The 12,860-nt window shown below is 42.3% G+C and overlaps 1 protein-coding gene across 1 annotated transcript in view; it reads left to right on the forward strand.

The window, feature by feature from the left end:
* Positions 1–2,077: 2,077 nt before the first annotated feature.
* The window catches only part of LOC117678911 (uncharacterized), a 91,383-nt gene continuing 80,600 nt past the window's right edge, over positions 2,078–12,860 (forward strand). Inside the window, exon 1 of the mRNA XM_060684133.2 lies at positions 2,078–2,435. The gene's annotated coding sequence lies outside the window, so the exon portion shown is untranslated. The remainder of the gene's footprint in view (positions 2,436–12,860) is intronic.

Below are 12,860 nucleotides of genomic sequence, written 5' to 3' on the forward strand. Positions count from 1 at the left end.
CCTTGCAGCTGTTATTACATGTATTATCAGATAAATTTTTTCCTTGCTTATTTTTTCAGGTAGGATACCCAGTAGGAACAGCTCTGGTTTAAATTTGATACGTTGATGTATCATTTCTTCCAACCAAGTCTTAAATTTAATCCAATAGTTTTTAGCTTCTGGACATGTCCACCACATATGATGATATGATCCTGGTAGTTGATGACACTTTCAACATTTAGCTGATTTTTCTTTAAACATTTTTGCTAATTTCTCAGGGGATATGCTCATCATCTTGAATTACTTGTAAAACCAATAAAGGCAGGATGCCAATAAACAAAATAATTAAATAAAATAGATTAAAAAAACTTTGCAAAATAATACCCACCATATCGCAAAGAGTCAGAATTTCCTGAAATACTGGACAGTATTTACGACGCTGCAATGGTCGTAAGTGTGAAAAATGGTTGTAAGTGTGAAAAATGGTCATAAGTCATTTTTCCGGTGCCATTGTAACTTCAAACAGTTACTAAATTACTGTTGTAAATTGAGAACTACCTGTAATCCATACTTATCAACCTAGTCTTGAGTAGGCAAAAGGATTCAAAGCCAGTGTCAGAATTTGTTAGGAGAAAGCAAATCCTAGGTTTACAGATTACAGTTAACATAGGGAAGGAAATCCTCATCAGAAGCCAGCTTGAATTTTAGTTAGAAGTTTCCTTTTTTTCCCTTCCTCAATGAGGAGAAATTCTGCGAAAGCGAGATCAGGCTTGGTTTGACTGCCTCTCTCCTTCACCGTCTGTGTTTAAATCGAAACAAACAAACAAAAAAAACGCTATCCTTCTTCAGCATTAAAAAGATAGAATAACTTTGTTGTTGTCACTTTGAATGTAGCCGAATCAGCAAATGTTAAAATGAAATTTTCTTACGTACAGCTCTCCAAGGGTCACCACCTCCAATATGCACTACATAAACAGGACAAAAATATAAAATAAATAGAAGAAAGAAAAAGAGAGAGAGGGGGGGGGGGAAGAAAGAAAGAAAAAGAGAAAAGAAAGAGGAAGAGAAAGAAAAAGAGAAAAAAAAGAGAAAAAAGAAACAAAAAGAAAGAAAAGAGAGAGGAAGAGGAAGAGAAAGAAAGAGAGAAAGAAAGAGAAAGAGAAAGAAAGAGAAAAAGGAGAAAAAGAAAAAAGAAGAGGAAGAGAAAGAGAGAGGGGAAGAGAAAGAGAAAGGAAGGAGAGAGAAAGAAAGAGGAAGAGAAAGAGAGAGGGGAAGAGAAAGGAAGGAGAGAGAAAGAAAGAGGAAGAGAAAGAGAGAGAAAGAAAAAGAAAAAGAAAGGAAGAAAGAGAAAAAGAGAAAGAAAGAGAAAGAGAAAAAAGAAAAAAGAAAGAAAGGAGAGAGGAAGAGGAAGAAAGAGAGAAAGAAAGAGAAAGAGAGGAAGAGAAAGAGAAAGAAAGAAAGGAGAAAGAGAGAGAAGAGAAAGAGAAAGAGAAAGAAAGAAAGGAGATAGGAAGAGAAAGAGAAAGAGAAAGAGAGAGAGGAAGAGGAAGAGAAAGAGAGAAAGAAAGAGAAAGAGTGGAAGAGAAAGAGAAAGAAAGGAGAAAGAGAGAGAGGAAGAGAAAGAGAAAGAAAGAAAGGAGAAAGGAGAAAGAGAGAGAAGAGAAAGAGAAAGAGAAAGAAAGAAAGGAGATAGGAAGAGAAAGAGAAAGAAAGAGAAAGAGAGAGAGGAAGAGGAAGAGAAAGAGAGAAAGAAAGAGAAAGAGTGGAAGAGAAAGAGAAAGAAAGGAGAAAGAGAGAGAGGAAGAGAAAGAGAAAGAAAGGAAAAGGAAAAGGAAGAGAAAGAGAGAGAGAGAGAGAGAGAGAAAGAAAGAAACAAAGAAAGAAAGAAAGAAAAAAGAAAAAAAAGAAAAGATGCCTCTACCCACATATATTATACGACCCAGAGAAACAACAGAGCCTAATTCGGATGTGTATACACGTACAGTGGCGAGGAAAACTACCACGGCTCCTGCAAACCTCGCATCGTTTAAATCCCCAACCACGATTCCTAATCCTTTCTTTAAAAAAAAAAGAAAATCCAAAAAACTCGCGTGGAGGAGACCCTCGCGGGGAAGAAAGCGTCCGCCCGCGGGGCTGTTCTAATCAGGCACCAGAGTTTCTCCGGCCCTTCTTTGTGTCTTTGTGCGTGTCTGTGTGTGCGTGTGTGTGTGTGTGTGTTTTTTCCTCCCACCTGGAATGGGAGTTCCCTATTTCCTCGCTTAGACTTGGCGGCGGAGAAGCCAATCAACCCGCACCTTTCCGGGCTTCCTGTCTCCCTCGTAGGTGCGTCCCTCCCTGCTCACCTGGAAAAAAGTGAAGAGGGCTCAGCCCCCTCCCGGGGAAGCGAGAAAGGAGCAGGCGCCCACGGAGCCACCCCCAATGGACACGCCGAGGAAGACCGGGGGGACCCGCTTCAGGTAAGCTTACCTGGCTGGAGCTCTGGACTTTTAAAAAAAGAAAAAGAAAACTTTCAGCCAAGTTTGTCCCGCTGCCAAGTTCCAGGGCTTGAATCCGAGTTAAGAGACGCGCTGGGGCCTCGCGTAGGAATTCCAGGTGAGCTGCGTCAGGTCGAGCCCGGAACCTAAATTTGTGGCAGGCAGGCAGTTTACAGGGGCAGTTTACAGGGAAAAAAGAAAAGGAAACGAAGTTTAAAAAGGAAAAAAAAAGCCAGAAGGGAAAAAAAAATCATTCTTTCTCTTTCTTTGCCCCCCCTGCCCACCCCGCCTTCAGCTGCAGAGACACCCCCTCCCCTCCTCCCTCTTGTAAAAGGATTGTGAGAAAGTTGTGCGTTTGGGTTTTGTGGGTTATATCAGCAATTCTGAGCTGGGTCTCTTTTGCGGGGGAAAATTAACATTAAAGCTTGAGATGCCGGGAATTCCCAAATTGGGGTGAGAAATTGTCCAGGAATGTGGCTCTCCCCCCCCCACACACATCGGAAAGAGCTGTTTTCCAAGGTAGAAACCCCCCTAGGTGGCTCGGTGGCTAAGACGCTGAGCTTGTCCATCAGAAAAGTCGGTTCGAATTCCTAGGACAGGTTCTCCTGCGTGAGCAGGGGGTTGGACCAGATGACCTCTAAGGCCCCTTCCAACTCTGTTACTGTTACTGAAGCTCCTGAAACTTAAGACGCCTTTGAATACAGGTAGTCCTCGACTTACAGTGGTTCATTTAGCGACCGAAGTTACCGAAAAAAGTGACTTAGGGCCATTTTTCACACTTAACGACCCCGGGGGGAACATTCCCGTGGTTATGTGATGTATATTCGGATGCTTGACAACTGATTCATATTGATGATGGTTGCAGTGTGTGTGGGAGTGTATGTGTGTGTGGGAGTGAATCACGTGATCTTCTTTTGCGACCTACTGGGAAGCCAGATTCACTTAACAACCGTTTCATGACTTTAACCGTTTAACTAATTTAGCTGCAGGGATTGGCTTAACCAACGGGCCCAGGAAAGTGGTAAAATGGGGGCAAAAGCAAAACTCAACCGATGGCCCACTTAGCAACATCCATTCTGGGCTTACAACTGTGGTCGTAAGTCGAGGAGGACTACCTGTCGTCGGCAAGGGTGCTTCCAGGCTCTAGATTTTTGGGGCCACAGACCAGCCCCTATGGTGGGATCAAGTTAGCATCTTAAAAATCTGTGTGCAAGATCTTTAGAAAGAGGAGATCGTTGTAAGCCCCAAAGTTGAGGCTGCCCATCTCTTGTTCCCCCCCCAAAAAAAGGGGGCTTCTCCCCAGGAAATGGCCCTTTTTTAAAAAGTTCTGAGGCATCATTGTGCCGTGGGCCAAGGAGCCATTGAGGACAGTCCCCAAGGCCAATGAACCCAGCTGGAATTCCAGACACTTCTGGTTTTTTACTCCCTTGGCTGCCAAATAGCTGCCAACCTGAGGCTGGCTGTCATTCCAAGGTGATTAATGCTTTCTCAGATAGAGAAAGGCTCCTTCTCACAGCCTCCAAGAAAGGGGATATTTGCCTTTCCCATTTCCTTCAGAGGCTCCTTTGAAATTATTTTCAGTGCTTGGTTCTGTTTTTTGTTTTTTTTTTCCCTACGTGTGAGTCAAGGTTGAAAGGAAAGTTGGGACGGTGGATGGTTTCTCACCCCTCTGGTAGTTGATGGTTTCTCCCTCCTTCCTCCCCACCCCAGCCTTGTTCTGTGGACTAGTCCATCATTTAAACCACATTCTGAAGGCATCATGAGTCAAAGGAAAATAGGAATTTTGTTTGACCTGGATTTAAGGTTCATCGTGATATCTGAACCCATCCACGTGTCTTTAAATCATCCATGTTTCTTCTTTGTTTCTTTTACTTGCTCCTCATGTATACAGTTGGAATAGGAATAGGAATAGGAATAGGAATAGGAATAGGAATAGGAATAGGGATAGGAATAGGAATAGGAATAGGAATAGGAATAGGAATAGGAATAGGAATAGGAAAAGGGATGGGATGGGATTTATTTATTTATTTATTTATTTATTTATTTATTTATTTATTTATTTATTTATTTATTTTGTCACATTTCTATGCCGCCCAACTCCCAAGGGACTCTGGGCGTCTTACAACAGAGAATAAAACAATGCAACAATATCCCATACAAAAGTTAAAAGAAGACATTAAAACGTTAAAACCAGGATGGATTTGATTTAAATCGAGTTGATTTAAATCACAATTTAAACCACTAGGAAAAAGGCTTGATTTAAATCAACTCGATTTAAATCGTAATTTTTAAAGAGCAACTGTCATCTCTGCTACTCCTTTGACCCGCTGTTGACTCACCGATAGTCCCAGTGTTGCAGAATATACAGCCTCATGCTCCATAACTAAGCTCTGTTTCATGCTGAATAAACTAAATTATTTATGTATCTTAAATAGAAAACTATCTTACGATAGATTTTTACCCCCAAAGTTTTTTATTAAAATAAATTCGATTTAAATAAAAAAAAATCCGATTTAAATCAAAAAAATCCGATTTAAATCAAAAAGATCTGATTTTTTTGATTTTTTTAAAAAAATCATTGATTTTTATCCACCCTGGTTAAAACACATACACATACACATGGGATGGGATGGGATGGGATGGGATGGGATGGGATGGGATGGGATAGAATAGAATGGAACGGAATGGAACGGAATGGAACGGAACGGAATGGAATGGAATAGAAATTAGAATAGAATAGAATAGAATAGAATAGAATAGAATAGAATAGAATAGAATAGAATAGAATAGAATAGAATAGAATAGAATAGAATAGAATAGAATAGAATTCTTTATTGGCCAAGTGTGATTGGACACACAACGAATTTGGCTTTGGTGCATATGCTCTCGGTGTATTTAATTTATTGAACTTCCAGTAATTCTCCCTAATTCTGTAATATTACCCTTCCTCAAAAAAACAATTTAAAATAATATGTACTTGGTTGTTTACTGGACCATTCTAGCTGTAGAGCTTTCCATTACAAGTTTTAAAGTACAAGTATCAAATATAATTGTGCAACTGCCATTTTCTATAGTTCTATCAAGAGGACCTTTTATTTTAATGACCCTTTTTTAATTTTATTCTGATTTTATTGTGTCATTTCGGTAAGCTATTTGTGTTTTAGGCAGTCAGATAAATTTTAGTTTAAAGTTGATTTTACTTAAGCATAGAGAAGGCAAAACATGGAAAACTATAAGCGGGTCTAAATTTAATTAAGTTAATTTAAGTAAAGTTTGAAACATTCTAAGTTTAAGAGATCTTTTAAACAACTTAAAATACCTCTAGTGTTTGTTGGCAACTGGGAAATATCACTTAGTAATTGTTACATCTATAAGTATATGCATAAAATAAAATAAAAAATAAAGTCTGCTATAGGTATTTGATATCTTTAGCAATAATCTTAACCACGACCATTATTCTGCCTTAATTTGTGCCAAACACCTCTTTATCAGTTTATTCTGAAAGATTGAGAGACGCATTTTTGACCAATCCAAATCTGAACGATTTTTCTTTCCCTGGTCTAGTCCAATCGTCCCTCTGTTTACTCTTTCCTCCTGTTTTGAATGTATTCTTTGGGCGTTATCCAGAATAAAAGAATGATGTATGGATAGGCTGATTCTATTTGTGAGTTGCAGGAGTTGATAACTATATTTTAATTAAGAGGTAGTCATGCTGCCAGAAGCTGCCACACTTCAATCAATGAAGCAAGAGAGCGCATACATTTCTCGTAGCAAAAGGGTGTTATATATTTGTTTTTTTGCTGCTGGTTGGTGTTTTATGGCTCTTGAAATAGTTCTGACATGTCATAAATTATTTGGGTGGTCCATGAGAATAGAATAGAATAGAGTAGAGTAGAGTAGAGTAGAGTAGAGTAGAGTAGAGTAGAGTAGAGTAGAGTTGAGTTGAGTTGAGTTGAGTTGTTGAGTTGAGTTGAGTTGAGTTGAGTTGAATTCTTTACTGGCCAAGTGTGATTGGACACAAGGAATTTGTCTTTGGTGCATACGCTCTCAGTGTACGTAAAAAGACAAGATACATTTGTCAAGAATCATAAGGTACAACACTTAATGATAGTCATAGGGAACAAATAAGCAATCAAATCATACTAGGAAACAGCCAATATAAATTGTAAGGATACCAGCAACAAGGTTACAGTCCTATAGTCATAAGTGGGAGGAGATGGGTGATATTACTAAGACAAGCCAAAAGTGTGGGTCAGGCCTTGGAGATAGTAGGGCAGTGATGGCGAATCTTTTCGGCACTGAGTGCCCAAACCGGAATGCACTTGCATGCATCTGTATGTGCGCACGCTGGAGCGCAACCTCTTTTTTGGTCATTTTTCACCATTTTTCACACTTAACAACCATTGCAGCGTCCCCATGGTCATGTGATCAAAATTTGGGCGCTTGGCAATTGGCTCAAATTTAGGTCAGTTGCTTCTGTGAATCCCCTTTTGCGATCTTCAAGTCAATGGGGGAAGTCAGATTCACTTAACCAACCGTGTTACTAACTTAACACCTGCAGTGATTCACTTAATCACTGTGGCAAGAAAGATTGTAAAAAGGGGAAAAACTTCAACAAATGTCTCACTTAGCAACATAAATTTTGGGCTCAATTGGTGTCATGTCGAGGACTAGGTATATATGGGGGGTTTTTTTGGTCTGAGACATAATCTGAGGGTGAGTGGCATCTCTGGTTATAAGAATGCTCTTATTCATTTTTAATCATTCCGGCACCACTACCATACAAGCTGCTCAGCAGCTTCTGCGTGCAATTCAAAGTTTTTGGCTGAGGAAAGCAAGTTTGCAGGAAGCCCTCAGGCTAAAACATCTGAAAGAAGCCACAATGAGATCAGATACACCATGAGGAGAGCACATCTTTCTCCTTCTGTCCTGGCCACTTTCTACAGAGGCACGATTGAGAGCGTTTTAACAAACTGCATCACTGTTTGGTTTGGTGATAGCAGTGTCTCAGATAGAAAGTCCATACAGAGAGTGGTGAGGACAGCAGAGAAGATTATAGGAAGCTCGCTTCCTGTTATTCAAGATATTAAGGGAAGGGAAAGGGAAAGGGAAAGGGAAAGGGAAAGGGAAAGGGAAAGGGAAAGGGAAAGGAAAGGAAAGGAAAGGAAAGGAAAGGAAAGGAAAGGAAAGGAAAGGAAAGGAAAGGAAAGGAAAGGAAAGGAAAGGAAAGGAAAGGAGTTAACAATTGCAATGATTTGCTTACCAACCGTGGCAAAAAAAAGTTATAAAATCAAGCACAACTTAACAATGCTTAGCAACGGAAATTCTTGTCCAAATTGTGTTCCTAAGCCAAGGACTACCTGAATACTTGTAATTTAGTCTAGGATGCGAAGGTGGCAGTAAGACTATCAATTTCACCTTTTCTAAAACAAAAATAACAATCAGGTTTCTCATTCCATTACTTTTTGGGTTTTACTGTTGTTGTTTTTCTTAAAAAGCCCAGTCTTTCCCTTGTCCACGAGGCCAGGCTAAAATGGCGGTTGGGGGTGGTGGTGGCAGAGGCCAGGGAGAGGCTTTGCACACAGAACCAGAGGTGGTATTCAGCCGGTTCAGACCACTTCAGGCGAACCGGCAGCAGCAACTGTAGGTGGCCCTTCCCACCTGCCCTGGTGTAATGCCGTCTTATTTAGCCACATTTTTGAGGCCAGGCACATGCGCTGAAGGTGCGCTTGTGAGCAAAGCTTTTCTTTTTTTTTTTAATTTTAAAAGAAAAAGCCTCTGACGATCAGGCAACTCAGCTGGGATCGTCAGAGCCTTTTAAAAGCATCTTTTCTACAATCTCTTCGGCGGAAGAAAAAATGCTTTTAAAAGGCTCTGACGATCCCAGCTGAGCTGTGCAATCATCAGAGGCTTCTTTTAAAAAACTTTTAAAAGCATTTTTTTGGCTCAGCTGGGCATGGAGGGTGAGCAGGGACTTTTGCTACCGGTTCTCCGAACCACCTGCCGTCATCGCTACCGGATTGGGCGATCCGGTCTGAACCGGGAGCATTTCACCCCTGGAGAGAAGCAACCTAGAACTAAGGAGAAATTTCCTGACAGTTAGAACAATTAACCAGTGGAACAACTTGCCTCCAGAAGTTGTGAATGCCTCCAACACTGGAGGTTTTTAAGGAGAGATTGGACTGAAATGGTGTAGGGTTTCCTGCCTAAGCAGGGGGTTGGACTAGAAGACCTCCAAGGTCCCTTCCAACTCTGTTATTCTGTTCTACTTATGACCATTTTTTTCACACTTATGACCATTACCGCATCCCCGTGCTCATGGGATTCACCTTCAGATGCTTGACAACTGATTCATATTTATGACCGGTTCATTGTAGTGTCCCGGGGGTCATGTGATCCCTTTTTGTGACCTCCTGACAAGCCAAGTCAAGGTGGAAGCCGGATTCACCAAACAACCGGGTTACTAATTTAACAACTGCAGGGATTCACTGAACAATCGTGGCAAGAAAAAGTCGTAAAATGGGGGCAGAGCTCGATTAACAAATTTCTCACTCAGCAATATAAATGTTGGTCGTAAATCGAGGACTAGCCGTTAAAACTTCCAGTAGTGTTACTCTTGAGTTAGGGTAAGGAACTAGCTAGGGAGAGAACCAGCTGCACAAAACTTGCCAATGCTCCAGCTGAACCCGACTGTGTTTCCCCGAAAATAAGACATCCCCTGATAATAAGCCCAATCAGGCTTTTGAGCGCATGCGCTAAAATAAGCCCTCCCCGAAAATAAGCCCTCTCTGAAAATAAGTATATGGGCAGTGGTCACTTGATTGCAAGGTTTGCTGTTAAGAGTCTGTTGCTCTCACACATAAACACACACACACAATGCAGACACCACACCTCTGTCCTTGATTACTTGAAAAACACAGGAGCTTCAATCACTGTCTTTCTCCTTCCTTAAAAAAAAAACACACACGACTTTTTAAAGTCCCGTGCTACTTTTTCAGGAAGATAACCACTTCTTATCCATTTTCTGCAGTACATCTGACCACTGTTTGTTTATTTTAGCATACGGCATATCATACGTGGACTAGCAATGTATATTATTTTATTTATTTATTTTATTATTTTTGTCGCATTTCTATGCCGCCCCACTCCCAAGGGATTCTGGGCGGCTTACAACAAAGAAGAAAACAATGCAACAATAGTCTATACAAAAGTTAAAAGAAGACATTAAAACATTAAAATGTTAAAACACATACACTCCAATTTGTGGCCGGGTCTTGCAAGATCACTATAACGAGATCAATGGCCCCGGGCCTGCCGGAAGAGCCAGGTCTTCACCGTTTTGCGGAAGGCCAATAGGGTGGGAGCGGTCCGGACTTCAGGAGGTAATTGGTTCCAGAGAGCCGGGCCAGCCACAGGGAAGGCCCTCCCCCGCGGACCCGCCAGCTGACATTGTTTAGCTGACGGGACCTGGAGGAGACCGACTCTGTGGGATCTTACCGGTCTCTGGGAGCTATGCGGTAGAAGGCGGTCTCGAAGATAGCCTGGCCCTGAGCCATGTAGGGCTTTAAAGGTAGTAACCAACTCCTTGAATTGCGCCCGGAGACCAATAGGGAGCCAGTGCAGCTCACGGAAAATTGGTGTAATGTGGGTGTATCTAGGTGCACCCACTATAACTCGTGCAGCTGCATTCTGGACCATATTAACATTTCACCTAGATTTACAGTAATAAAACACAATAAAACGGTTACAGCATCCCTCGGTCACGTAATAGTAATAGCATTTAGACTTATAAACCACTTCACGGTACTTTACAGCCCTCTCTAAGTGGCTTACATAGTCAGCCTATTGCTCCCCCAACAATTTGGGTCCTCATTTTACCGACCTAGGAAGGATGAAAGGCTGAGTCAACCTTGAGCCGGTGAGACTCGAACTGCTGGCAGCAGAAGTGGCCATTTGCAATCTTCCCAGTCAGCTCCCACAATCAACAGAGGAGGTTGGATTTGCTTAATGACTGTGTGATTCACTCAACGACAGTGATTCACTTAAGCAGAGCCAAAAAAAAGAAAGTTGTACATCCAGGTATGGCTTCATTAACAACCTCTTCGCTGAACAATATTGAAGGCGAAAGAGGACGTCAGAGGATGAGTTGGTTAGATAGTGTCATTGATGCAATGAACTTGCATTTGGCCAAAGTCTAGGAGACACGGGAGGATGGGGAGGCTTGGCGGGCTGCGGTCCATGGGTTCGCGAAGAGCCGGACACGACTTAGTGACTGAACAACAACAACAAATTGCTTAATAATGGAAATTCTATTCCCCAATATGGTCGTAAGTCGAGGACTTCCTGTCTTTTTGGCTAGAGCTATTCTGGGGTGAACAGGTTTTTCTGGGTTCCGATTGAGCAGAACGATTCATTGCTAAGCAGGGTGCGTGGGTGTGCATTGGGGAGAAAGGGGTTGAACACAATAAATCACCTCTATTACTAAGGAAGAAAATGAATGGCAGGGCAGTTTTGGCCACCATGATATAAAAAAAGATGTTGAGATTCTGGAAAGAGTGTAGAGAAGAGCAACAAAGATGATTAGCGGGCTAGCGGCTAAAACATATGAAGAATGATTGCAGGAATTGTAGGTTTGTCTAATCCAAGGATCGGCAACCCGTGGCTCTGGAGCCGCATGTGGCTCTTTCATCCCTCTGCTGCGGCTCCCTCTCACCAGTTGGCTCCACAATTGATAGGGCTTTCGGTTAGGACAGGTAGAGGAAAAAGGACACTGTGCTAGGAGGTGACTCTATGGTGGGGGAACCGGACTTGCGGGTCGGCTCCAGAATTGAATGGGGGGCTTCCGGTTAGGACCTTTGTGGCTCTTTGAGTGTTTAAGGTTGCCGACCCCTGATTTAATCTAGTGAAAAGAGGAACTATGGGTGACATGATAGCAGTGTTCCAATATCTCAGGGGTTGTGACAAAGAGGAAGAAATCAAGCTGTTCTCCAAAGCACCTGAGGGCAGGACAAGAAGCAACGGATGGAACCAATCAAGGAGAGAAGCAACCTAGAATTTAAGGAGAAATTTCCCGACAATGAGCACAATCACTCAGTGGAACGGCTCCGCCTCCAGAAGTTACGAATGCTCCGACACTGGAAGAGTTTTTAAGAAGAGTTTGGGCAACCATTTGTCTGAAATGGTATAGGGGCTTCCTGCCTGAGCAGGGGGTTGGACTAGAAGACCTCCAAGGTCCCTTCCAACTCTGGTATTCTGCAGTTTTTACAACCCGAATGATGTGCTCTAATTTTTAGGCAGCGAGAAAGCGAGAAGAGGGTTAAAGAAAGTCCTAGGTTTCCCGAGGAATGACTTGATGACTCCGGATTAGAAAATGGAAAGAGGCATGTCCTGACTGGTTAGGAAAATACGCACATCTGCTTGCTCAGATTGACTGAAGGCAGCTGCTGAAGACAAAATGCTTGCGGATGCAAAAGAAGAATCTCCTGAGGAAAGCCACTTCACAGGTTATCCTTGACTTACAACTGTTTGTTTAATGACCCTTCCGATTTATAACAGCACTCGAGGGATTTACGGACCGGTCCTTGGATTTATGACCATTGCAGCATCCCCATTTTATTTTATTTATGTATTTTATTTTAATTTAATTTGTACACCGCCCTTCCCCCAAAGGGACTCAGGGCGGTGAACAGCCAAAATTAAAATACATACAATACAAAAGTTAAGATAATTAAAAGAGATTAAATCAGTCGGCCTCCCAATTTAAAACCCCAAGTCTATAAAATTTAAAAAATCCCATTAAAAACCATTTAGGCTAGGCCGGCTTACTGGAATAAATAAGTCTTCAGGGCCTTACGGAAGGTCCGGAGGTCCGGGATCAGTCGTATTCCAGGAGGTAGCTCATTCCACAGGGCAGGTGCCCCCACAGAGAAGGCTCTCCCCCTGGGGTTATATCTCATCTCCCCCATGATCATGTGATCAAAATTTGGGCGCTTGGCAAACCAGTATGTCTTTGCAACAATGGCAGAGTCCCAGGATCTTGTGATCCCAAAGAGCCGTGGTGGCGCAGTGGTTAGAATGCGGTATTGCAGGATAATTCTGCCGACTGCCAGCAGTTCGATTCTTACTGGATCAAGGTTGACTCAGCCTTCCATCCTTCTGAGGTCGGTAAAATGGGGACCCAGATTGTTGGGGGCAATCTGCTGACTCTGTAAACCACTTAGAGAAGGCTGTAAAACACTGTAAAGCGGTATATAAGTCTAAGTGCTATTGCTAATCCTTCCTTCCTTCCTTCCTTCCTTCCTTCCTTCCTTCCTCCCTCTCCCCCTCCTTCCCTCTCTTATTCCTTTTCCCCTTCTCCTTCCTTGTGGCACAGTGGTCAGAATGCAGTATTGGAGGCTGACTCTGCCC

Source organism: Pantherophis guttatus, chromosome 7, assembly GCF_059756535.1.
Source record: "Pantherophis guttatus breed Tessera chromosome 7, ASM5975653v1, whole genome shotgun sequence".
In the NCBI taxonomy this organism is placed as follows: Eukaryota; Metazoa; Chordata; class Lepidosauria; order Squamata; family Colubridae; genus Pantherophis; species Pantherophis guttatus.